At 41.8% G+C, this 26898-nt stretch overlaps 1 protein-coding gene across 1 annotated transcript in view; it reads left to right on the top strand.

Moving 5' to 3' along the window:
- The window catches only part of GPC6 (glypican 6), a 1220950-nt gene that overhangs the window by 819064 nt on the left and 374988 nt on the right, over positions 1-26898 (top strand). The gene's annotated exons all lie outside the window — the stretch shown is intronic.

Raw genomic sequence — 26898 nt, 5'->3', positions numbered from 1 at the left:
ACTATGCTAGGCTGGCTTTTTGTTCATAAGTTATCTCATGCTTTTAAAAGTTTTTAAAGAATGCCCCTGTTGGTTCCCCATAAATGATGCCTTTCTACACCACTCACCCAGTTACATGTGTCTTAGCAAGTTTTTACTTTGCAGGGGCTTTGAATGAAATCAGTGGAGGCTGGCTGGACGAGTGGGGCACTGCCCTGCCAACTTCAGTTTGCCCTTAGCCCTGCCTGGTGGCCCTGGCTGGCAGTTTCCTCCTCCTCCTCCTTAGTCTCAGACTCGCCCTTGTAGAACTCGGCGGGGAGGGAAATGGGGACAAAACTAGAATTCGTTGGTTCTGCCTCTCTTTGGCTCTAGCCTCACCTATTGTGGTGCTCCCTGCCTTCTACTGCATTAGTTCCAATGGGCATTAGCCACCATTGAATGAAAGACACCACAAAGTTTCAACCTGTGGCGTTTGAACTAAGGAATCAAAGGTAGGTAGGTTCCATTTGCAGTTCACCTGAAGGTTTCTGGTGGCCCTGCCAAAAACAAGCAATGATACTTGTAGAATGCCTTCCAATTATTAGAACCCTGTTTCTAAAAGCTGTGCTTAAGAGTGTGCTGTGTGAGCAAATGGAGGAAATTTCCAAGCAAAGCATGTATATTCCTATCCGCTCACTACTCTTTTGTGCAAAATTAATGGGAAATTTCCATCCTGCCCTTCTTCCTCCTGTATTCTAACATGGAGAAATGTACTTCAGTTGAATTGGCCCATATATCACATTCTCCCTTCTAATTTTCATCAGCATTTTTACATGACACTGTTTTTTCAAAAAGAGTAGCCTTAGGCTTTGGAAGATGCTGATAGATTCCTATAGGGAAAATTAGTCATTTCAAGGTAGAATGCATGACAGACCCAGTGCCTGTTTCAAATTCAAAGTCAACTTCATTTTTATTGTACAAATATTGACTTCATTTGGAAGAATTCTAATCAGCATGTTCCACAGAGAGAAAAAAATGTATATTAGAGACATGTCTCAAAAGCTCTATGTATGCTCAACAAATTGCTCATACCATCTGCATGGATGTGGGACATTCTGGAAATAGCTATCTGGAGGAACCCTGCAATAAGAAAATCAATGTTTATCCTTATTTTCTTCTCTTGAGTGATATATTATTATTTTTGTTGTTGCAAATATGAAGACATTAAGATGAAATTCTGTGTAAAATTCAGTGTTTTGTCTACAAGCAATTACAATTCATTTGTGATTATTTAAGTATGGAAAATGTTGATCTGCTACTGTGGAAGAGTATTTAGTTGAGATGACAGAAATATATGATCCGAAGTCTGTACACATTCATTTGGAGTCATTTCCAGGTAGACGTGTATAGGACTGCACTGAAAGAACTGCATGGGATGCCATCAGAAATGTTTTCTCAGTTATCCACTGTCACATATCAATCCACCTTGATCATTGTAATGTATGGAATGACTTGCTGTATGGATAGGATCCATCATTTGAAGAACACACAGTTGGAACAAAGAACCTTGGGGAATGAATGGTGGCCCTCTGCATGGTAAGCCATTGTATAAATTACTGGGGAAGGAATGGAGAACTTGACACGGGGACATCATTTTTGTTAGCTTAACTGTGGCAAACAAATATGTGTATTCATAAACTTATTTACACTTACCTTCTAAAATTTATGCAGTGAGGAGGGACATAAAACATGGTATTTAATTTATGTAGATAAAATATATGGTGCACAGTCTTGGATGAAATTGTTCTATGTTTACTTTTCAACATATTGTGAAGAACATCTGCAGTTCTCAAAATGCTGATTAAAGTCTTTCTCCTTTTTAGTCATTGTGGCTGCTTCAGATTAATCATTGTGATCACTGTAGCCTAAAATTCATGCATTCACAAAATGCAGGTGTCAAACATATATTCTCAAACTCTGGGGAAAATGTGCTGTGGACGTGTAAGAGTTTGAAAGAGAAAGAGAGAAGAAGGAACTACATGCTTCCTATGGTTTTCAGAAAAACAATTTTCTTTTCAAATAAAAATGGTTTCAAACATTATTACTAATGAATTTCTAAAGAGCAGATCTTTAGAAAGTAACTGTACAGCTTTGCTAAGTGAAAGGCAAATCAAACAAAACTCAAACTATTACAAAGTTTAAGCCAATATCTTTAATATTGATATCTAAGTTGGGAGAAGTCAGCATTTCTCACTTGGATCATACATCCATTTCACATATAGCCTTCTCCCTTGTGTTTATCATGTGCAAGTATTGTATGCTAGTTTGCCTATTAGGTAACCAGAATCTTTGAGCAGCTTCAGACGTTCCAAAGAAAGCACTTCCTGCTCCCAGGCTGTAACTGAGTTTCACTTCAAATGTTACACACGTTCACATCTCACCCGTTTAGCGAGAAGCAGAAACTCCCAGTTCATATATCCATGGGGGAAGATATGAGACATTAAGAAGGGTAGAAGTAGGAAATATAACCTGCTTATGCTTTGTTTCCTGGTATTGCTAAGCCTCCAAAGCTACTGTCACTGTGAACCTGAGGATCTGTTTCAGAGGTCGCCAAACTTTTTGAACCCATTGACACATTTACAAACTAGAGAAATGGTTGTGGGCACCACATACAAGCTGCAAATCTCCCATCCCCCCCCAGCCGAAATCACCCTGTGCCACAGTTGTCTTTGAAAAAAAGCCTTCTATTGATGAAATAAAGCTTCTTTCAAGCCTAATTTCAAAGGAGGGCAGAAGTCAGTGGGTGTCAGGAAGGGCCTGTATGGGCAGATGTGCACCTCTGGGTGCCATGTTGGCAACGCATGATCTATTTGAATCAGTAGATGGGATATCTGGGGTAAAGCATCTATGAAGCACTGATTCCAGCACTGCACCAAAATTATTCTATAATCCAGCAAGGATCCATGCAGAGAAGTAGGCGCTTGTGTGCAGATCTTGTGCTGAATTAGGAACCATACATGCAAAAGGTTGCTCTGTGCTGTGTGCATCTTTGCAGCTCACATGGGTGTCACACTGGATTAAGACCACATGTGCACTGTCAAACAGATGGTTGGTGGTATCAGATTGAATCCACTGATTGTGTGTCTCACAGGTCTCCAGTTTTCTCTGTCTCTTGCTAATAGTGATTAGTAATGTCAGCCATCATGACCATCTGCATGAACATATCCTGCATGTACATTAGGGATGGGTGAGGATTTCTATTCAGTTTGCATTTTGAGCCAAATTTCATACATTTGCACTTTCTGAAACGATATGAGAACCAAAACACAGCCATCCTTCGAAATTCACACTTATTTAAATTTTGTGCTGCAGTTCACCAACCAGTGTTTACATAAATTCGTTATGTTAGGGGAAAGTGTGCATAAAAATCAATATATGAGTGAAAGTGACATGCAAAATGCATTACTTGACAAGAAATGGCTTGCAAAAATGTGTACATTAGTCAAAGTTCCCTACAAAATGTGTTTATTATTAGAAATCTGCATTAAAATGCTGGAGAATTTTCATGAGGATTTTTTTTAAAAAAAATCCCAAATTGTTGCAGAAATGTGGAGGACTGAATTTAAGCTTGGAAAAATTAAAAATGGAGAAAACTGAAATTGACAGATATTTCCATCCCTAATGTACATATCCTCAAGCTTCTTGCTATCTGGACCAAAGAGTCCTGTGCCACCTTAAAATATTTTTTGTTATTGCACAAGCTTTCACAAACAATACTTTTTATTTTGACTTTATTTTGCAATTATATACACACATAGTTAACTAGGGCATGATCAAAAACACAAAAATTAAATGTGTCTAAAAGACTCTAAAATTAAAGTTTAATCAAATCCCAGTCAATGCACAAATACAATTAAAATGGACAAATGCAATTCAACATTGAAAAATTGTCCCTGTAATACAAATCTTAAACAACAGAATACAAAGCAAAACTAAAGCATCCAGGAAAATCCTGACTGAGAAGACTAAAAGGTTACAATCAATAATCAAGAACTTTTTATGAATTTCTAATATTAGTGAAGCAAAGCAGTTCCAATATATTATATGCAGCAAATGAAATCAGAAGATTTGTTTTCTCTTATGTGCTTACATACATGTGTGATAGAGAACAGAGGCATAGTGTACAATACTGTAGAGCCACAAAACTTTAAGATTTATTTATTTATTGCTCTTATCTTTTGGATTTGTTTCATCCTTGTAAAAGAAATATTGTTCTTTTCTGTCATTTTACAGAATCATTCTAAATGTAGAACTGCACACTTAAATTATTCAGCTTCAAGAACTCCTGGGCTGCAGGGACAGGCAAGGATGTTGATGGTGTAAATTCCGTGGAAGTAACAACCTGCCCTTTTACTTCCTATTCCCATCACTCGGTTTCAGGGGCATTGTTACTGACAGGAGCAACTCAACATAGTTTAAAAATACTTGGTGGATCTTGTAAATTATTGCCGAAAAGACAGTCACCTAATATACTCTGTTTAAATGGACCTGTAGTGCCCTGAACAACATTGCAAGGTAAATAAGTAGTTTGGGGAGCCAGCTTTAAACGAAATTCACCCATGCACACTTTCAAGGATAAATCAGCCTAATGTCAATACAGTGCACATTCAGAAAAGAAATATTAGCCTTGTATGGACAAGAAATCCAAACTCTTAACGCTGAATGTCAGCTAATAGTACAGGGCATCCTCCTGCAAGAAAAGAGAGAGAAGTCAGTGTATTTAGTTGACAAACCAAAGAAGTAATTTGTGTGATAACTAAGGTTTCTTATTGCTAAGCTGGGATAATTATAGTTATTTTATGAAATTTTAATTAAGTTTTCTGGCTGCTGAGATATTGGTTTGGAACACTGAGTTACTCAAGAGGCATTTCAAAGAAGGGGGAAAGCGAAAGGGAAATGGCTTATTTATTTAACTTGATGTATTAAAATACAAAAATCATGAGCAAATCATCTGGGAGGAAGACTATTCAAGAGACATATTTAATGTGTTCTCCTAAAACGTAGTTAATATGTCCTCTCAGCTGAAACGGGAGCAAGTTTTAGGAGAACATATTAACCAAATGGATTGGGTAGAATCTTGGGAACGATTTGCACATGCATGCACATCATTAAATGTCTCATGACTTAATTGCATAGTATTTTATGACCCACAGTTGAACATATGCTGTGTGTTGCCTCAATTGAAAAGTTTGATCATTCCAGACGACCTGTCTTGGTTTTTCTGTCTCCCAGCATTTGATGGTGGAAAACAGGCAGCTTTGATAATTCCATGTGTCACACGACACCTCATCTGCTCAGATGGGAGCTAAGGAACTGCAGAGTATCTGCAGTTTGAATGTGTACAGGATAAAGGGGAGGGGACTTATTTGAGAGTTTGCTAGAAGTAGTAATTTGTAAAACAGTAGTGCCAAATCAGACATGCGCAGAATGTGAATTACCATCTTAACACATTACAAATTATGCTTAAACATTACATCCTAATGTAAAGATGGGGCTTCCCGATGTCTTCAGCAATGTCTAGGAAATATTTTATTTTATGAAATGATTATTTTAGCCATTATTAAATAACTAGTATGCACCCTATTTCTGCATTAAAAACACTGTGGATTAGAGTTTTTGTGTGGGTCCTAAAAATCAGTAAAAAGCCTTATTCAGAATGAAAGAAAAAGAGTATGGGGGTGGGTGAGTCAGAAAATGCAAGAAGTCTGTTTTAACCAGATAGAAGCAGATTGACACTGAATTGATGTGACAAGTTCCCCATGTTTAGTCACTGCATATGTTTTCTGTCTCAGTGATTTATTTCCTGTTGTAAATTACACAGGACAGTGACTTCTTGGCAAAATACACACACACAAACCCAGTCACTAGATTTCTGCACTATTAACCTTAACCCCGGCTTCAGCTGAGCCCTGGCTGAGCTGGCTGAACCGTGGCTCAGATGGGATGGGAGGACTTATGCCAGCATATCTCTGGCTGAGTTAGGATGAAGGACTTCAGCTGAGCCCAGGCTCAGCCAGTTCAGCCGGATATCCACTTATTCCAAACTCCACTCATCCTGGTGGATCTTTGGTTTAGATTGTTCCCTAAGTTTGGATACAACCCATCATATATAAAATAAGCATTAAAAAGCACAGAAGTGGGAGCTTTTGGCCTTGTCACACACCAAACCCCAAAAGGCTATGCCTCCGTGACCACCCTCATGTCCTGACTCACCATGCTCACTTCAACCTTCTTTGTTAGGGAAAGGGCCGTAGTTCAGTGGTAGAGCTTCTGCTTTGCATGCTGCCATGCATCTCCAAGTAATACAGGGAGAGGCCCGTCTGAAACCATGAAGCGCTGCTGCCAATCAGTGTAAACAACACTAAGCTAGATGGAGCAATGGCCTGACATAGTATAAGGCATCTGTGTTTGTTTGTTTGTTTTTATTTGTAGGACTAGTAATAAACACTGAAACAAAGAAACGTTGGAAGTTCATTTAGTAAAGTTTTGAAAAGCATACAGCAATCATGTAAGAAGCCCCAGATTTATTGATCTAAGGAGCTTATTTAATGAATGATGAACCCTTACAAAGCCTTACTTTCAGCAGGTGGTACCTCATTAAATTTTAACTAACAAAACTATATCCAAAGGAAGTCATAAAATGTTAGTGGGGATGATGAGATATTTCCTCATAAATTGTGAATTTGTAGGAAAATGGCAAATAAAAAATGTTACAGCGACAAAGGCTGCACTGGCCACATAACCCTATGCTGTATGTGTTGGCCTGCAGCACAACATTATTCATTAAGAGCCACATTTTTATTATCATGACATAATGGTTAATTTTGCTCTCAGAATATTTGAACCATTTTGTAGACTTTTGTCACCCACTTTGTTCACAGGACAGAGGAAGAGGGGTTTGTGCTATTTTTTAATTTACTTTTGTTTTGGCCTTCTGCATTTGAAGTATATGAATTATCCTGCTACTACGATCCTGGCAATACAATCTAGCAAAAGACCATCAAACCTTCCATCACGATAATGCTTGATGACTTGAAGACCGTGAAAGTGAAGAATGGTGAAAATGTCCTGGAAGAGAATTAGACATCTTTTAAACAAAGTCTTGGTGTTTAATGAACATGAAGAGTGCAAAAGCCAAGTTGACTACGCAAGAATTTAGGCTGCTTCTTCAGCCTTTATGTTGCTTCCGTAGCACTTACACATTGCATCCATACAGGGGAATCACTTGATACTGCCAGCATGCTGGAGCTTAGCAGGAAGAAACATCTGGTATAATCAAGGGAGAACATCTGGCTACAACATAAGATGGTATTGGGGTATTGTTGGTTGTCTTACCCACTTGAACAGATGGAAGCATGTTATGTAATCACTAATGAGAGGGCTTTCTCAATAGTGGCACCTCAGCTTTGGAACACCTTCCCTAAAGAGTAAGCCTGGCATCTACTTTACAAACTTTTCAGTGGCAGGTTGATGTTTTCATTTAGCCCGTTATTTGGATTTGTATAAACCCTCAAGCTGCCTTGTAATTTTTATCTGCTATCTTTTATTGTGGTTGTTAGAAGTGTTTTATGGTATCATATTAGTTTTTAAATAATTGATTATCTGTATTGTGCTATACTGCCATGGAATCTGATTTGAGTAAGTTGCATCCCATGAAGCAGAGCAGATGCAAGGAAACGCAAAGCACAGTGATGTCACACTGCACTTGTGTTTTCATTTACCAGATTTTACAGGGCAGAGGGAGAGAAAAAGGCATGTGGCTGCTGTTTTTCATGATAGCCATGTGACTCATAACTACTGTGAGATTGCTCACTGGTTTCCATTCAATATGAGGAATTTATTTAGTTCAACATACCTCAGAGCCCCCAAACCCTCTTAACATCCTGTGAGGGGTTCTGGTGAACCCTTTATCCCTTCAGGAGGAAGTCAAGGACTCTTCTTATTGTAGGACAACCACACTTACCAAGTATTAAGCTGGTCTGCCCCTTTTCAGTTCCAGAACCCCTCTCAATTCTTTTCATGGAGTTAACTTCATCCATCTTTTCAGTTAAATAAATTCCCCACTTGCCTTATAATCAGTCCCCTCTTCAGTGTTGGTTCTGGTATGCTATAGTATCCTACTATCTTTAGCATTCAAGGTCAGTTGTACTCAGCCGTTGATTGAGGGGCTCCTCCCCCTATGTGGGCAGGGGAAGACGGAGCATGTGCACACCTCAGCCAGTGCTCCCCACAATTACTAATTCTGTAAGGGAAATCATAGTGTGCAAAGCAATACATCTCTCTTCACCTTATGCCCTGGAAATGATTCTCAGAGAATCTCTGTAGTTTAGGCCAAGGAACTGAATGCTTCACTTGGACACAATTGTGAATTACAGCAGAGCTGTGAAGATCTTAATGCTCCCTTCACAAGAAATGTTTGAGTTGTTGTTGGTTTTTTGCTTTCCCATATTTGGGCATGATGGCACCATGCCAACCCATTTTATACAGTTTTAACTTTTTTGCTCTTCAAAAAACTCAATTTCCATCCTTTTCTAGTGCAGGAGAGGCAGGGTCTAAGATTCAGAGTCTAGATGTGATGTGTCATTTTGGCAAAATAAAACACAAAACAAATTGATGATGATCTTCAGAGCAGTAGATTTTTAAACTAGTGTTGAAGACAATTTTGGGCTGGATAAGGGTGAAAAATGAAAACAATTCAGTCAAAATGGAGGTACCTCTCTGGGGGAGCTGGTGGTCTAAGGGGAAGTGCTACGGAAGAGGTGTGCAACATATTCTGAACAGGATTGCATTTGCACTGAAACAGCAGATTTACAGCCTGAGAGTGCTCCTGGATCAATCCTTGGTTTTGGGTGCTTAGGTAAGCAGCAGTAGCAGGAGTGTCTTTTACCAATTTCACATGATAAGCCCTGGAGAAATTAGACCTGAGCTCAGCCATTCATGCTCTAGTTATCCTCAGGTTGGATTACTATCATATGCCTTATGTGTGACTACACTGTAAGGCAGTTCAGAAGCTTCAGTTGGTCCAGAATGAAGCTGCCAGGATTTTGTCTGAAGCCAGCATATCAGATCACATTATGGCAATCATCTACCAGCTTCATTGTTTGCCAAGGTTGTTTCTGTGCTTAACTGAAGAGGGTAGTTTTTGAAGTTCTAAATGGCCTGCAGTTGGATTATCAAGAACTGCTTCCTTCCACACAAACTTGCCTGAGACTTTCATTCAATCTCCAAGGCCTCCTCTGTGTCTCCATTGGCAGATTTGCAATGTGCAGATATGTGAAATAAAAATTTTTGGTCATGGTAAATGTGAAATGGCCTCCCAAGAGGGTCTTTGTTGCTTACTTTTAAGCAAGCTTAGGAGAAGTTTTAATTTCATCAGATATACTTAAGATTATGTTCTTACTGGGTGTTTATACTGCTGATGCTTTTTTTTTTACTTTTTAAACTTTTATTGCCTATAACTTGCTGTTTCATTGCGTGATGGATTGGAATTATATTTTATGTAGAAAAATACATCATAGAAATAAATACATAAACTCATAAATGCTCATCTTTAAGCCTGAGTCGGCTCAAAGGAAAATGCAAACTTCTATTAGAGTCAATGAATGCGATATGTAGGCTGAGTTGAAAGTTCCCAGATGAACGTTTGCATTTCAAAATGGAGGTTTCTGGGGTAGGGATGTTTCATGTATCAGCTACTCACCATAGCTCATCCTTGTTTATACTGCTGTTGTCTCCTGTTCATGGTCCTAGTGGCAGTAAGAGCTGTTGTGCTCTCTGCTTCTCCTGGGTACCATTTTACTCCAAGATGATGTCTGAAGTGAAATTTGCCTATGTGATGTAGGAATGGAACGTTCTGTCAATTCCATTTTTTTCCAATTTGGTCCTCCATTCTACAGCAGTTGCAATTTTAAAAAAGGCATCATAAAAATTCTCCAGCATTTTAGTGTGAATTTTGCCTAATAAATACAGTTTTGTAGACAGGTTTGACTAATGTACACATTTTTCCAAGCCATTTCTCATCATATAATGCATTTTTGTATGTTATTATCAGTCAAATATTCATTTTTATTCACAATTTTCTCTAACATATGCATTTTTTAAAACATTGTTTGGTTGGCAAACTGCATTGCAAAATTTGAATAAGTGCAAATTTTGAAGGATGGCTGTGTTTCTGTTCCCATATTGTTTTGGAAAGGGCAAATTTGATAGATTCAGCTTGAAATGCAAACTGAATCTAATTTCTCACCCATCCCTAATGTGATGGCATCTGAAGTCAAACCAGAGCAACATTTCTTGCCTTCGATTTCTATCCTTTGAACAAAATCCTTTGAATAAAAATAATGCTCAGTCTAAGCAGGATAAACACACATTAAGAACAAATGTTTCACCCCTGTTCATGGGGCAGGGGGAGAACCATAAATATGCTGAAAATCACCACCACCACCCTTTTGTAACCTGCAAAACAGACTGATGAAGCTGGATGGAGGGGGCTTTCCCTTTGTATTATGAAATACACACATTTCTAGGCACCACATTGTTAAGACCGCTACGTTACGTTACCCATATTCACAACATTTTTAAGTGTTGTGAGACAAGATGAGGTGCAGCATACTTTGTAAAAGTGTCAAAACTATTCTTCAGCATCAAACCCTTTTAACTTAGGCCGGCTGCATATCCTACTTTATAGAAGAGAATTTTATATTTGAAGGAGTCCTCTGTTTGAAGGGCTGTCTGGTCCAAATCTAATTTCAAGATGAAGAACCATGAATTTGCCCATGAACAGTCAGCCCCTAGATAGCAGACTGAGTAGGTACACAGTCTTCCCAACTGTGGTGAAATACATTCTATTTAAATTATAGCAATTATTTCTAAATTTGCACCTATGCAAATAAATAGCATATGTTTTAGGCAAATCTGTGCCAATTTTTTGGTGAGGCATTTCCTCTTTTTTGTGTGAGATCTTTCTTCACAAAATGGAAATATCAACCATCTCTTAGTTTTGTGAGACAAGGAGCCCAATCCCATATACATTTACTCAAAAGAATCTCAGTGGCTCTTACTCCCAAGAGAGAGTGTGGTGAATGATAGCCTGAACAAATAAGGATTGTGACAGACTTCATATACGATTAGGTGTGCATAGATACAGGTATTTTCCAGACAGAAAGAAACACAGCAGTAAACCTTTTCGTTATGAGCAAGAAAGGTCTTACAAAATCTTTCTGAAAATAGAGAAAATTGCAACCTTTTAGATGGTTACTTAGTTTTTCACGTGCTTGTCATATAAGGAAAATGTCACACCATCTATCATCCCTCCGTTCCTACCGCGGTAGAGGACATGCTGGGTAAACCCATAATGAGTAAAAGAAAAAAGAAAAAGAAAAAGCCAATCCTTAGCGGAATTACTTTGATAGGCAGCAAATGGAGGTGTTAGTTTTAGTTTTGCAGAAAAATGCAGTCAGAACACGTAGTGCTGGGCAGTCGAAGGTCAGATCACATGTGGCTATCTGTAGCATTTCAATTTCCTTCATTCTGTTTCAAATTAAATTGCCTGCTTAATCCGAACCTCCTCATTATTTCAGGTTTGATTGTGTTCTGTGTTGCTGTTTGTGGGCTATTTTCCTGATAATAAGGACATATTTCAGGTAAATTTAGAGTAAGAACCAATAGAGTAAATCATTAGTTACATGATTATAGCCAAACACTAAATTAACTAGATCTTGGAGAGAGCATTATTTTTTACCAATAACAGTTTTCCCACACCTTTCCCCAAAGTAAGATTTATTGTCAAGATAGCGGGACAGCCGCTTTATGAGGCTAGAATTTCAACTACAAATGAAGTCAAGGAGCATCTACCACAATGAAAAAAAAATACAAGTTCCCCATGAGAGTGGTTTTTTTCTATCAGCCTATATCTCTGGATAACTACAGTGGAAGGGGTCTAGGTGTATGTACCCTATCTGAATATTTGCCCCTGTGTGACAAAAATTAAAAGGGGGCAGAAAGTTGTAAAGGGAGATAGGCTAATGTCTTCTTCCCAGTGCCATGGCCATGATCTGAAAACAGGTCCCCCACTGCATTTAATTTGTTAAAAACCTCAGAAGATCTGATCACCCATCTCCCACAATATTAACTATTTTGCCCTAGCCCCACTCACTGCTGCTGCTGCACACCACTGGCATGCTCCCCTGATGAACATCCATTTGATATGCATCAGAAAGATTTATCCATGCATACAGATGTACACATGGGTAGTTCCTGCAAATGAGGAGCGGATTCTGACCAATCAAGTTCCCTTCTCTTATGTAGATGTTCTCTATGTGTTCCTCTGTATGTTTGGAGATATTCCCCCCCCAATAAACGTCAAACAGTAGCTCATTGGGGTAGAACGTGGCAGCAGTGCATGACAGTGACAGTGGGCATGGCTAGTCTAAGCAGCCCTGTAATCCCCTCTGTGTATTCATTCAGTGTGTGGAGCAGGCCGTGTCTAACTCCCTTTGCTGTTGATTGCAGCAACAAATGGATAGGTGACCAACACATGTGGCCATGCCATCACAGCTCAATCACTTTCTTGTCATCTCACATCAAACGCAATGCTTTTCCATGGACAGAGCTAGTCCACACATTCAGCTGCTGAGAAATCAAACAATGTAATTGTAAATGTGTAAGCCAGACCATTGATTCTTGGGTGTGAAATTGACTATCACTGTTTCTGGCACATTTGGGTCTGATTTGTAGTGCTCTAAAATCCATCACACGGCACATTTTTTTTCCAGCTGCCTTGCTATGTAAATTGGCATTTGCATGTGGTGCCTTTCAATGTAGTTGTACCAACCAGCCCACATGGTACTTCCTTTACATGGTGCATTGACATGGCTGCTCTACCAGTGAGATTTTTAGAGCATAGGAACCAGCCCTGAAGAATTACAATGAATAGAAGCTTCAGAACATATCAATATATGCAGAAATAATTGTGCCCTGTACCACACGTGAATGCCAGCTATGCACTAGCATTTCAGTTAAATCATTAGAAAATCTGCCAGTGTTTTGTAGTGTGCAATTTACTGATACAAGAGTGTCCATTCTTTCTTTCAGTGCCTTCAAATTCCTTTTTCTTAATCTCATGGCAGACACTGACAACCAGAATTGTTTCTCTCTATTGTTCTTCATACTAGACAAATGAAATACAGAGCACTGCTACATTCTCTTGGATGTGTCTATATGACATCACTTCTTCATTTCAAGCTGTCATTTTTATTGATTCTATCTTCATCTTCTCTCACAAAAAAGAGACAGTTCAGTATATGCAGTTATTGTTTTGCTGGTCTCAGAGAATGAGGTACACAAAATGGTGATAACTTAGCTCCCAGGTCATCTAATGATTTTGAAGAGAATGCCGTATTTTGAGCTGAGCAAGGACTGAGTTGTACCCACGGATTTCCTCTCATACAAGACAACACACAGGGCCTTTCCACGCTTACCATTTATAGCGGTATATCTGCTGTATGGTCCAATGTTTTTAAGAGTGAATTTTTAGCTGATTGTCTTCACTTTTGGTCACATGTTGCTGTTAATCGAAAGTGAATGTGGAGTTTTTCCTTTCCACACTGATGGCAGGCTGTGCCTGAATTGAGAAAGGTTCCATGGCTGTAGTCACACCTCATGCACACCCTCGTCTTCCTCTAGCCAATAAATGTTGAAATTATGAGCATATGCACAGGGATGACCATTTTGCATTTTTTATAATAAATGTAATGCCTAATATTCTAAAATTCTATTATTGTGGGAATATAGGAAATTAGAAGAGATTACATGAGAGAAACTATGTGCATGTCTAAGCTGTGATAAAATTTTATATGCAATTAATTGACGCTGTCATAGGCCATTTTCTCCTCAGAACAGGAGAGCAGCACCCAACCCAAATGGACAGTTCCCACCCTTGAGAGGAAAGTAGCATATAACAGCTATCTCCCAGACCGTACCCACTAACTCTCCCTCCCTCCATGCAGAAACCAGGACAATGCTTGTATGCATTCAACACAAATGAAAATATTGAAGATCCGTTCCAAATCTTTCCCAAAAGTCAGATTTTTTGTGATAGAAAAAAAGTGTTTTTAGTACATTACTCCAAAATAGTAAAATAGATGGTCTCGGGTGTACTGTTGAGATCCCCCAGACTGTTGGTTCTGGGGGATGTCAACATTCATGCCGAGGCCACCTTATCCGGTGCGGCTCAGGATTTCATGGTTTCCATGACAACCATGGGACTGTCCCAATACGCCACTGGTCTAACACATGTAGCAAGGCATACTCTGGACTTGGTTTTTGCAACTGGACATGGAGATGGTGATCTGAATGTGGGGGTCCTTACATCAGTTCCTCTGTCATGGAAAGATCACTGCTTGCTGAAGTTTAGACTCACAGCAGCTTTTCCCCTTGCAAGGGTGGGAGACCTATTAAGTTGGTCCGCCCCCAGAGACTAATGGATCCAGAGCTGAGAGCTGAGAGCGCTGAAACAATATTGGAGATGGCTTGAGTGCAGATGGAGACAAACTCCTGGTGGATGCAATTATACACTGATAAGTGCCTATTGTAAGCTGTATTTAGGGGCAGTAAGGACAGCAAAAAAACAATATTTTGCTGCCACTATTGAATCATCACTCTGCCACCCAGCGGAGCTCTTCAGAATTGTCCGGGGGCTATTACACTCTGGCCCCAGGGACAAGGTAGAACCATCTGAGGCTGCTGTAATGAATTTGCTAGGCACTTCTAGGATAAAATCTTTAGCATCCGCCAGGACTTAGACTCCAGTGTTATAGCAGGTGAATCATGCAGGGTATCCAGAGCACAGCCTTGTCCCGATTTCTTGGATGAGTTTCAGTTGGTGCAGCTTGAGGACATTGACAAGGTGCTTGGACAGGTTCGTGCAACCACTTCTGTGCTGGATCCTTGCCCTTCTTGGCTAATAAAAGCTAGCAGGGATGGAACAGCCGGCTGGGCCAGGGAGGTGATTAATGCCTCTCTGTGAGAGGGGGTGGTCCCTGGCTGCCTGAAAGAGGCAGTAGTGAGACCACTCCTGAAGAGACCCTCCCTGGACCCAGAAAATTTTAATAACTATAGGCCAGTAGCAAATGTTCCATTCCTGGGCAAAGTCCTTGAACGAGTGGTTGCAGGCCACCTCCAGACACTCTTGGATGAGACCGATTATCTGGATCCATTTCAGTCGGGTTTCAGACCTGGTTTTGGCACAGAAACAGCCTTGGTCGCCCTGTATGATGACCTTTGTCAGGAGAGAGACAGGGGGAGTGTGACTCTGCTGATTCTCCCTGATCTCTCAGCGGCTTTCGATACCATTAACCATGGTATCCTTCTCAGGAGACTGGCTGAGTTGGGAGTGGGAGGTACTCCATTGCAGTGGTTCCACTTCTACTTGGCAGGTCGCCTCCAGAAGGTGGTGCTTGGGAAACATTGCTCGGCACCCTGGACTCTCCAGTATGGTGTTCCGCAGGGGTCAGTTCTGTCCCCCATGCTGTTCAACATCTACATGAAACCATTGGGTGCGGTCATCCGGAGCCATGGAGTGCATTGCCATCAGTATGCTGATGACACGTAGCTCTATTTCTCCTTTTCATCCTCTTTAGGTGAGGCTGTCAATGTGCTGAACCAGTGCCTGGCTGCGACAATGGACTGGATGAGGGCTAATAAACTGAGGCTCAATCTAGACAAGACTGAGATGCTGCTAGTGGGTGGTTCTTCTGACCAGATGGTGGATGTCCAACCTGTCCTGGATGGGGTTGCACTCCCCCTGAAAGAGCAGGTTCGTAGCTTGGGGGTTCTCCTAGAATCATCTTTGTCACTTGAGGCTCAGGTAACATTTCCTATGTTGTGTGGAACGGACCTTGTGATAAGATGGTATCTGAAGGAGGCCCTCACCTTCTGATCACAGTGATCAACTGGGTATATAAGTGATAAGATGGTCTTTCAGGTATCATCATCCCAAGCTGTATAGGGCTTGGTACACCAAAACTAGAACCTTCAACTTAGCCTGGTACCAAACAGGTAGGCAGTGCAGTTCTTTCAGTAGCAGGGTGATTTATTGGTGATACCCTGCCCCAGGTAGCAGTCTCGCTGCCACATTTTGCACCAGCTGCAGCTTCCGGACCAACCTCAAGGGTAGCCCCACATAGAGTGCATTACAGTAATCCAGCCTGGAGGTTAACAGTGCATGGACAACAGCGGTCAGGCTATCCCAACCCAGAAAGAACTGCAGCTGTTTTACCAGATGAAGCTGGTAAAAGGCACTCCTAGCCACTGAGGTCACCTGGGCCTCTAGCAACAAAGATGGATTCAGGAGCACCCCCAGACCACAAACCTTCTTTGCGACATGATCTCTGGCACTTCTTCCCTTTCTAAATCCAGCTTGGACTTCTGGCATTTCTCACTCCATATATAGTAAGAACCTTTGTTGTAGAATCCTGAGCATTACTTTACTTGCATGGGATATTAAGGCAATAGTTCGATAATTACTGCATTCCCTGGGATCCCCTTTCTTTGGAATTGGGATGTATATGAAACACTTCCAGTCTGTGGGCCATTGTTTAGTTTTCCATATTTCTTGACAGATTTTTGTCAAAATTTGGTCTCAGTAGCTTGTAGCAACTCTATTGGTATGCCATCTATTCCTGGTGATTTGTTTCTTCCAAGAATTTTAAGAGCAGCTTTCACCTTGCATTCTAAAATTTCTGGTTCTTCATCATACGGTTCCTCCGTGAATGAATCTGTCATCCTGGCACCTCTCTTACAGCGTTCTTCAGTGTATTGCTTCCATCTTCCTTTTATTTCATCTCGGTCAGTCAGTGTGTTCCTCTGTTGATTATTCAACATCCCTACTCTTGGTTTAAATTTCCCTTTAATTTCTCTAATCTTTTGGAACCCTTTTTGTTGTCCTCTTCTATTTCTATGCAGTAACTATTGTAATAGTTCTCTTTGTCCCTACGTACTAGTCGTTGTATAGTTGCATTTAAGGTTCTGACTGTGTTTCTATCTCCTTTTGCTTTTGCTTTCCTTCTCTCTTTAACCGTTTTTAGAGTTTCTTCAGTCATCCACTGAGGTCTTTCTCTTTTTTTAGCTAGAGGTATTGTCCATTTGCATTCTTCCCTGACAACGTCTCTGACTTCATTCCATAGTTCTTCTGGTTCTGTGTCAACTAATTTTAAAGCCTCAAATCTGTTCCTTATTTGATCTTTATATTCTTCTGGGATGTTATTTAAATTGTATTTTGGCATTATGGTTGCTTTGTTCTTCTTCTTTAGCTTTACTCTGATTTTCGATACTACCAATTCATGATCTGTACCGCTGTCTGCTCCTGGTCTTGTTTTTGCAGAAAGTATGGAACTTCTCCATCTCCTGCTACCAATTATATAATCAATTTGATTCCTATATCGACCATTTGGTGATGTCCATGTGCACAGCCATCTTTTCGGTTGCTCAAAAAATGTGTTTACAGTCACTAAAGGTAAAGGTGTCCCTGCACTTATAGTGCGAGTTGTTTCTGACTCTTAGGGTGACGTCCTGCGACGTTTACTAGGCAGACCATATATATGGGGTGGGATTGCCAGTTCCTTCCCCGGCCTTTCTTTACCCACCAGCATATGCTGGGTACTCATTTTACCGCCCACGGATGGATGGAAGGCTGAGTTAAAAACCCACTTCAGCCATAAATAAACATTGAAAATTAAAATAATACCTACCATTTTACCATCCCTATTGTGGGAATAACAGGGTAGTTAAAGGGTCCATTGGTAGCTAATTCATGCTAAGTATTCTTGAGTAGGCTTCCTTGGATAAGCAAGAAAGCTTTTTTAATATGGTTACAGTGACAGAGGAAGCCTGGTTGATGTGTGATACCGAAAAGTGTTTTTGGTAATAGTAAATAAGCTATTGATTATTATTGTCAAGCAGTTATTGCCCCCACACAAAGAAGACTCGTGACACAAGACTGGAATAATGTTATATTTATTAAAATATAACATCCTAAATCCAATACAATATAGCCAATTATTCCAATATCCAACTCTTCGGGCTGGTGAGGCTAAACTTAACAACGAGGAATTATACCCTCACCTTCTAAAGGTATCCATTCTCATCATTACTTAACCCCAGAGCCAAGGACATGGGTGAAATCCTCCCTCCTTGCTCTTGGAGCCAGCTGTATGGTTCCAACCTCCACACCATGGCCCCGCCGTACAGGCGTTCACCATGATGCGCAAGCAGGTCCCACAAGGATACAACCAAGATTGCCACCAGACACACAGCCCTGATGGTTCCCTATGGTGTGCCCCTTTTTCATGATGCCTTTAACCGCCTAAATTTAACCCCCATATACCTCACCTGCCCAAATTATATGCCAGCCAAAGCAGACGCATCCCAACCCAACCGTGAAGCCAATTGAATTAAACCCAAGCAATATGGAGTAGGCAAAACCAAAGGGATTCTGAAATCAGGATCCCCCCAAAAAAATTCCTACTCGGCCCCATTCAGGCGACCAGCAAAGCCCATGCTGACAAGGGAGGGAGGGTGGGTGCCGCAAGGCGAAAAAAGGCAAGCGCGGGGAGAGCGGAGCAGCCTTATATCTGCTGCTCTGCTCCTTACCTAATTGGATGAGCGATCTCACATGGCTTCTACCGCTTGATTCGAGAATGTTCCCAAGTCTTCCCTGTAAATATGGTGAGGGCAAATACACCCCTAATCAGGAACGCCATTGCCCCCACACAAAGAAGACTCGTGACACAAGATTGGAATAATGTTATATTTATTAAAATATAACATCCTAAATCCAATACAATATAGCCAATTATTCCAATATCCAACTCTTCGGGCAGGTGAGGCTAAACCTAACAATGAGGGCTTATACCCTCACCTTCTAAAGGCATCCATTCTCATCATTACTTAACCCCAGAGCCAAGGACGTGGGTGAAATCCTCCCTCCTTGCTCTTGGAGCCAGCTGTATGGTTCCAACCTCCACACCATGGCCCCGCCGTACAGGCGTTCACCATGATGTGCAAGCAGGTCCCACAAGGACACAACCAAGATTGCCACCAGACACACAGCCCTGATGGTTCCCTATGGTGTGCCCCTTTTTCATGATGCCTTTAACTGCCTAAATTTAACCCCCATATACCTCACCTGCCCGAATTATATGCCACAAGAGGGGATCAGCTTAAGCTTGGTCCCCTCCACCCAAAGAGGATAACAAACCCCTTAATCCCCCCATTATATCCTCCAAAAACAGGTCACATCCTTTCTTAGAAAGATAAACACTGTCATCGCAAAAAAGATGTGGGGCATGGAACCTGATCCTATCATGCGCAATAACTGCACCACCAAGGGACAAAACCAGATCCTTAACCTTCCTATTAACCCATTTCCTAGATCTATCTATCTTGTTGGGGTGCACAGCACCCCTCCAAACCCTTCTGACAAGCATTTCGGACCATACAATTATAAGATTGGGATATGAGCGGATAAGCCACTTGAGATCACGCGTAACTTTGAGCAGCAAATCCAACCCAGGACGCTGCACCAAATCATTTTCACCCAAGTGAATTAACAATATGTGTGGCCTATCTGCAGAGGACAAAATCCTGCATACAGAAGGCAACAACGCATCCCATAACATGCCCCTCCGGGCTTTCCAATGAACCGTAGCTGTGGCCGAAAGCTGCAGCTGTGTTCCAGAAACAGACGAGGATGCCCTCTGGTGAGCCCAAAACAAAATTGAGTGGCCACACAAGACGATCCTCACGGAACTCTTGATGTTTGCCAAACCTATGGGAAACAAAAAAAAAACAAATTTCTATGTTAAAACCTGACGTAAGACTTAAATGCATCGGAACGCCACCTGCCGATCGCCTGTATATCGCGTATACTCATGCCCACGAGGGCAGCGGCCGTAGCCGCTCCAATCCGGAATGAATGCAGCCCATAGACTCCAGCATCGCGACCACTGGCCAACAAGGCCCGCCGAACAACGGCCCAAAATTGAAAATGAGTCAGGGCAGTTCCATCAGCATGAATGAACAAATAACGCTGGCCCGCTGGCCGAAGAGATAAGAATTGACGCATTGCAGACACAGGGCACAATACTGGGACCTGGCAACTTCGTAAAAGCACAATACTGCCACGGCCCTTTTGATCAGTCTTAGAGACCCGCAGGGAAAACCTCACTACATCAGCACCTAATGTGCAATCGCCAAAGCATAAGGCTCTATAAGTCACATCGCGCTTAGAAGGGGCCAATACTTCACTAGGGCGAAAAGCACCATAAAACATTGTCAGAGTTACTGCGGCGAACAGGTGCGACTCATACTGAGATGAGCATAAAGAATTAAATAATGCCAGGATCTGGAGGAGGACATCTGGCATGATTGGCCTCCTCCGGTCAGCGGGCCTGGGAGCGGAACGCGACCAACCCTCAAGGACCTTTCTGACCCTAAAATCTACAGAATGATCCAGCAGCCCCCTCGCCTTAGATATAAAGGCTAGCGCCGAGAGGTGGCCGGCGATAGTAGAAACAGAATTATTGTGCCCTTTTAAATATATCATAAACTGCAATAAATGAGCCACAGGAATAGGCCACTCCAACGGCAGTTCCAAGCTGATGCGGAAAGTCTGGAACTTAGAGAAAGAACGCTCATACGCATTTTGAGTACTGGGAGCAAGAGCAGCAGCAATCGCAACCCCAACTTCTAGTTGCCAAGGTTCCACAGGAAAGCTGGGATTGGTACTGGATCCAGAGCCGCTCCAGGTGCAAGCTCCCAAAAGCGCGCCATCTGTAAGCGGGAAAGTGCATCAGCAACAGTATTCTGTATACCTGGAACATGTCTCGCCAGGAATAAAATATTAAAGCGCAAACATTGCAATACAAAAGCGCGCACCAAGCACATAACTTGAGGAGACTTAGAAGTTTGGGCATTAATAACGCCAACTGTGGATAAATTATCGCACCAGAAACGCACTGTGCGATTTTGAAATGCCAGTGACCAGATATGCACAGCTACCACTATTGGAAAACATTCCAAAAATGTCAAATCAGAAGTAATTCCTCTGGCCTGCCAACTGTCAGGCCATCGCTCTGCGCACCACTGGGATCTGAAGATTACTCCGAAACCAATGCCACCAGCAGCATCCGAATGCACCTGTAATTCCGCTTCTAATAACAATTCCTCCCTCCAAAAGGAAAGGCCATTGAAATCCTTCAGGAATTCAAGCCACATATGCAAATCCTCCCTCATCCCTAACGTAATTCTTATGAAATGGAAGCGTGAGCGAACTCCCTTCATGGCGTCGCATAAACGCCTGAGGAACGCTCGCCCAGGGGAAATGACTTTAGAAGCAAAAACTAAGTGGCCCACAAGTTCCTGTAACTGAGCCAATGTGATCTTCTTCAACCCCAAGACTGAATGAAGCAGTTGGCGCAGTACCAACAACTTCTCAAGTGGCAAACGTGAAGACTGAGCCACAGTATCTAACTGAATCCCTAAGAATATAAGGGAAGTAGTAGGGCCCTCAGATTTTTCAGGAGCTAACGGAACTCCCAATTCATCAGTTAAATCGGCAAAGGATTGCATCAGATGGAGGCAATGAGAAGACTCAGCAGGCCCTACAAATAAAAAATCATCAAGATAATGAGCAGAGAAAGAAGACAATGCTTTCTTCCTCAAAGCCCATTCAAGAAATGTGCTAAATGCTTCAAAAGCAGCACAAGAGACAGAACAACCCATTGGCATAGCTCTGTCTACGTAAAACTGACCTTGAAATTTAAAACCAAGCAAATCCACATCCGCAGGGTGTACAGGCAAGAGACGAAAAGCGGATTTTATATCACACTTCGCCATTAAAGCACCCCTTCCAGCTTTTTTAACTACTCTCACTGCCTCATCGAAAGAAGTATATCTGACAGAGGCATATAATGGGGAAATGCCATCATTGACCGAGGCTCCTTTCGGGAATGACAAATTATTAATAAGGCGATATTCCCCAGCTTGCTTCTTAGGGATAATACCCAAAGGGGAAATCCTCAAATTTTCCAAAGGAGGAAAACTAAAGGGGCCTGAGATACGATCAGCAAGTATCTCCTTATTAAGCTTAGCTAACACTACAGGCGCTAATTGAGTAAGAGAGGGCTGATTAGCTAATGATGTAGCAATCCGAGGACCCTCAAAAGGGATACGAAAATCCTTCATGAAACCCTGAAGTATAAAACTCGCGGCCTGCCTATTGGGATAATGCTCCAAGAGTTTTGCTAAAGGAGCCAGCTTGATCGGGCTAATGGCCTTGCGACGTATCACCGCTATTGCCAGACCCGCGTTTTGGCTGTTGATGCTCCCCTGTACTCTGTTGAGCAGTACGTGCCCTCTGACATGAGGAACTAGAGTGGTTGCCTCCACACAGTGCACAGACGTGTCTGAATTTACAGGGACGTCTAGAACATCGGCCGTTGCTATTAAATGACCAGCAGACTTGCTGGGATTGAAACCAATGCCCGCCTTGGCTGTAGCCGGAGGCAGAAGTCTGCGCACGTGCCAATAAATGCCCACTATCAGCTCGATCTCCTATAGTGGGCCTGGCGGAGGTCATGGATCGCAGCCACAGTCCAACATGTTCAATGTCCCAACGAAGGGTGGGATCTAATGCTGCTCTCTGCCTGAAATTTTCATCATAACGCAACCAAGCGGTTCCAGAGAATTCCCGGAAGGCCCGATGCACAATGTCCTGATATTTTATCATGGACAAAGCCCTAGACGGATAAGCCTGGGTCATAACACCCATATAGATCGTATAAGCATTCAACCAGTTAGGCCACACCCAATCGACCTTCCTTTTTATCGCTGCCTCACGCTCTTTAACTTCCTGACCATCCTTAAGCTTCGCCTTATTTTCACGAAACAGGAGAGTAAACAGATCGATATACTCTCCCCTCCAAATTTTCTCTTTCGTGCCTAACAATAAATGATCCCCTAATGGAAGGGAGGTATCGCCATGAGGATAAATCCCCTGTGGAAGGGGCAAAGAAGCCAGTGACTGAGAAGAGGAAGGCAAAGGGGGCTGCCAAGGACTCATGGCAGCTGCTGGCCAAGGAAGCTGTGGGTGTTGGGGTACCAACACACCTCCCATGAACACTACTGGGTGCGTAGCATCACCCACCGAAGGAGAACCAGCCGTGTGCGTATCTCTGTTAAGGGCATTGTAATCCTGTGCATGTGTAATGTGTGGTTGTGAGTGCATAATTGGCTCACCTGCATACGCAGCAGGAGAGGCAACCACGGGCGGTGCCGCTAATCCGGACGCCCCAGGAGTAAACGTGCCAACATCATGCGGGACTGGCAGCTGCACTTGCATAGGCCCAGCAGTCGTCAGGACAGGAGGCGTGGCAGAAGAATAGGGGCTGGAACAGTTGGCAAACTTGCTGGAGGCGTATGAATTGCTGAATCCACGCTGAGTGCTACCGCTTCAAGAACCCCGATCCTAGAAATTAAATCAGCAAGAATACGATTTTTAGGCACTTTGGAGGCCAACCTTGCAGATTTCTTACCTACAGGAGCAGAACTTGTGCCAGCATCCTCGTCGAGCGGCTGCCTGCGTTCCTTTTCCAGTGCCTCCACCCTGGCCACCAAAGCACGGATGGTCCCCAAATCTTCTTCCTCATCAGAAGACAGGTTCTGCTGGGGTGGAGGTTGCTTTGTAGTTTGCTTCACAACCCGCACCCCTTTTTTCTGCTGAGCCTTCCTGGGTGGCATTTTGTAAAAAAAAAAATCAACAACAATTATGCAATGTACCAAATTGGTATGAAAACCTAATTATAAATTTAACTTAATATTATTATTATTATTATAATTGATAATTTATTAATTATTATTTATTTATTTTTATTTATATGTATGTATTATCTCTAGAAAGGGGGGGAAGGATAAAAGGTAAAGGGAAATGGGAAGGGGGGGTATAAGGTTTTATTTATTTAACTATGAGAAACTGAACAAACAACAACTCTTCAATGAAATTTAAAACTAATACTATGTCTACACAATTAACTTAACATAAGCAATAATTAGGAATTTAGCTGAAATTAGTCTATAATTACAATTAGTTAACCACCAAACGAACCAAAAGGATCAACAAACTGAACTGGAATCACGCCACATAAATTTAAGGGGTGGGTAGGCGTGCAATAATATAACGTTGACGAGCACAAGGACACAATCAAATCAATACACACAAACTACAGCAAAAACACAGAATTAAACAACTGGAAACCTAATAAATGAAACTTAAAAAGCAATAACCATAAAGGCAACACAACAACGAAGTAACGAAGCAGGCGTGCCGACCCGCCGCCACGGGGCGCGTGGGTGGACGCCCGCCGCCCAGCTGATCGTCGGAGATCAGATAAGAGCAACTAATTGCTTAGGAAAGAAGAAAGGAAGTACAAACGAATCGCTAGTAAGGCAAATGCACAACGAATGCCCAAACCGCAAACGGAGCAACAGGGAATGAGGAGTGAACGCAGCTGCCGCAAGGCGAAAAAAGGCAAGCGCGGGAAGAGCAGAGCAGCCTTATATCTGCTGCTCTGCTCCTTACCTAATTGGATAAGCGATCTCACGTGGCTTCTACCGCTTGATTCGAGAATGTTCCCAAGTCTTCCCTGTAAATATGGTGAGGGCAAATACGCCCCTAATCAGGAACGCCATTATTCCTCTCTTGGTTTCTGTTGGTGAATGGACTCATTTATCCCTACAGAAATCACTTACATTTCAGTTTACTTTAGAAAAAAGGGCAAAAGCTTAGGCACACAATCTAAACATTAGTCATACAGAAAAAACCAGCTGCCTAGATATGCATTACTGTTAATTCATGGGGTCCCTCCTGATTTATGTATAATACATTTTGTGTGTGTTTGTGTGTGTGTAGCCTTACAGCTGATACTGTCATCGTTTGATGAGAGCATTTGAAGAGATTCAGCATATGATATTCATGGTTCATTAGAATTTGTCTTATAAAATCCAGAAAGCGTAACTGAACAAATTATCTATGGTCAATCTTGATGGCTGCATTTCTGTGGCAACTGATGTTGTTCTTTATTTACTATATTTGTCAATCAGCAATTTGTAAGATTAGAGACAACACACTGCAAATCATTCCCCTAAAAAATGAGTTCACTCAATTCTTAATATATAATGTAGACTCAAACTGTAACCAAAAGGCATTGCCATGAATGCACTGTACTAAATGGGATTATAGAAACATAGTTATACACCCAGGGGGGAAAAATGGGATGATGAAACATATCTTGAAACACATCTTTTAGTCCACGATGGTTATGGTAGTTGAAATCCATGTGGGCTCTTAACAATCAATCAAGCAATCGACAACGGGATCTACCATTGTAAGAGGATGTGTGAGTTTGTTACATTGTAAGTCAAGGGGTTTTTCTTAAGGAAAACAAATCAAGGTGGCACAGCCAAGTGATCTGCAACCACACATATACCAAAAAGCAGCCACAGCCCAGAGTCACAAGCCAGTCAGACAAAGTGCAGTAGGGAGATAAGAGCAGATGTGGGACACCCTATAACTGTGTCCATCTGACAGGTCAGGATCTGACTCATGTGCAGCCTGAAAGCTGTTGCATTTTCCTCTCCCATACACAACCCTATGGAAGGAAAGCTAGCAGGGAAGGACAGCTAGTGTGGCTACAGAGTTAGAAAAAAAGGTGGCAGATTCTGGGGATTGACTTCTAATAAAATTCCAGATCCGTGTCAAGGAGGAGCCATGAAGCTGCAAGAAAGGCCTGTTTGTCAAAAAAAAAAAAAAAACACCACCCATCATCCTAAGGAGAAAATGTACTTGGAAGTGCACTTCATTTAGTACCCAAACTCTAGTTCTAAGCATCCATGATGACTCTAAACATTCCCATCAGCCTGTACTCATCAAACTGCTCTATCCTTACAGTCTTGGGGAAAGAAACAATAAATATGCAATCAGGAAAATATTCAATATAATCTAATATTACCACATTTGAATGAATAGGATAGATAAAGGCATGGCAAATGCTTCTCCTGTTAGCCCACATACCTGTGCTAGTTTAGCCCTGGTCACCAAAGGCAAGCCTTAATGATTCCAACAGATCGCCATTAAGATATCAGGTTAAGAGGTGCTATATCTACACACATTTGTCCCACCCAGTTTTGCCATGTGTTTGTTTTTGTTTTTAAAAGGTCTATATTTCATTAAATAAGATCTGGTGTGGGAGATAGAAGCAATTCCCAGTTCCCCTTCTTGATTGAAGCACTTACAGCTGGATTCTCTGAAGATTGTTTTAAAATAATAATAATAACAACAACAAGTAAACCAATGCATAAAACAAAACTTAAGACTGGAAAAATAAGTAACAGAGAAATGAAAACTGACAAATAAGGAGTAGGTGAAAAGGTGCTCCCATGGCCAACCACCCTCCCCCCCCCCAAATCCTATTGTCCCTTAATAGGTGACTGGCTTAAACTGTAGTGTTACTGGAAGGTTGAGTGGGGTGCCACTTGGTCAGAAAGAAGACAAATAGTGGGAGGAGCTACCTTAAATAGACCTCTCTCACATCCTAACACAGACTCCTGTATCACCAAGCATTCCTGTAGGCATGCACCTACACACACACATGCCTTCCTCCCCTCCATAGTAAAATCATCCCCAGTTGAAGCCTTGGAATGCCATTTTGGCAAATGAATGAAATGAAGCTCTGGATGATTGATTAGAACATTTTACAAAAGGGAATGTCACCTGCAGAACAATGCCTTGGCTCTTTGGCTTCTAAGCTCTCATATGGACACATTAAC

The sequence above is a fragment of the Rhineura floridana genome, chromosome 5 (assembly GCF_030035675.1).
Source record: "Rhineura floridana isolate rRhiFlo1 chromosome 5, rRhiFlo1.hap2, whole genome shotgun sequence".
Taxonomy (NCBI): domain Eukaryota; kingdom Metazoa; phylum Chordata; class Lepidosauria; order Squamata; family Rhineuridae; genus Rhineura; species Rhineura floridana.
The sequence above is the reverse complement of the archived record's forward strand: the minus strand, read 5'-3'. Positions and strand labels throughout refer to the sequence as shown.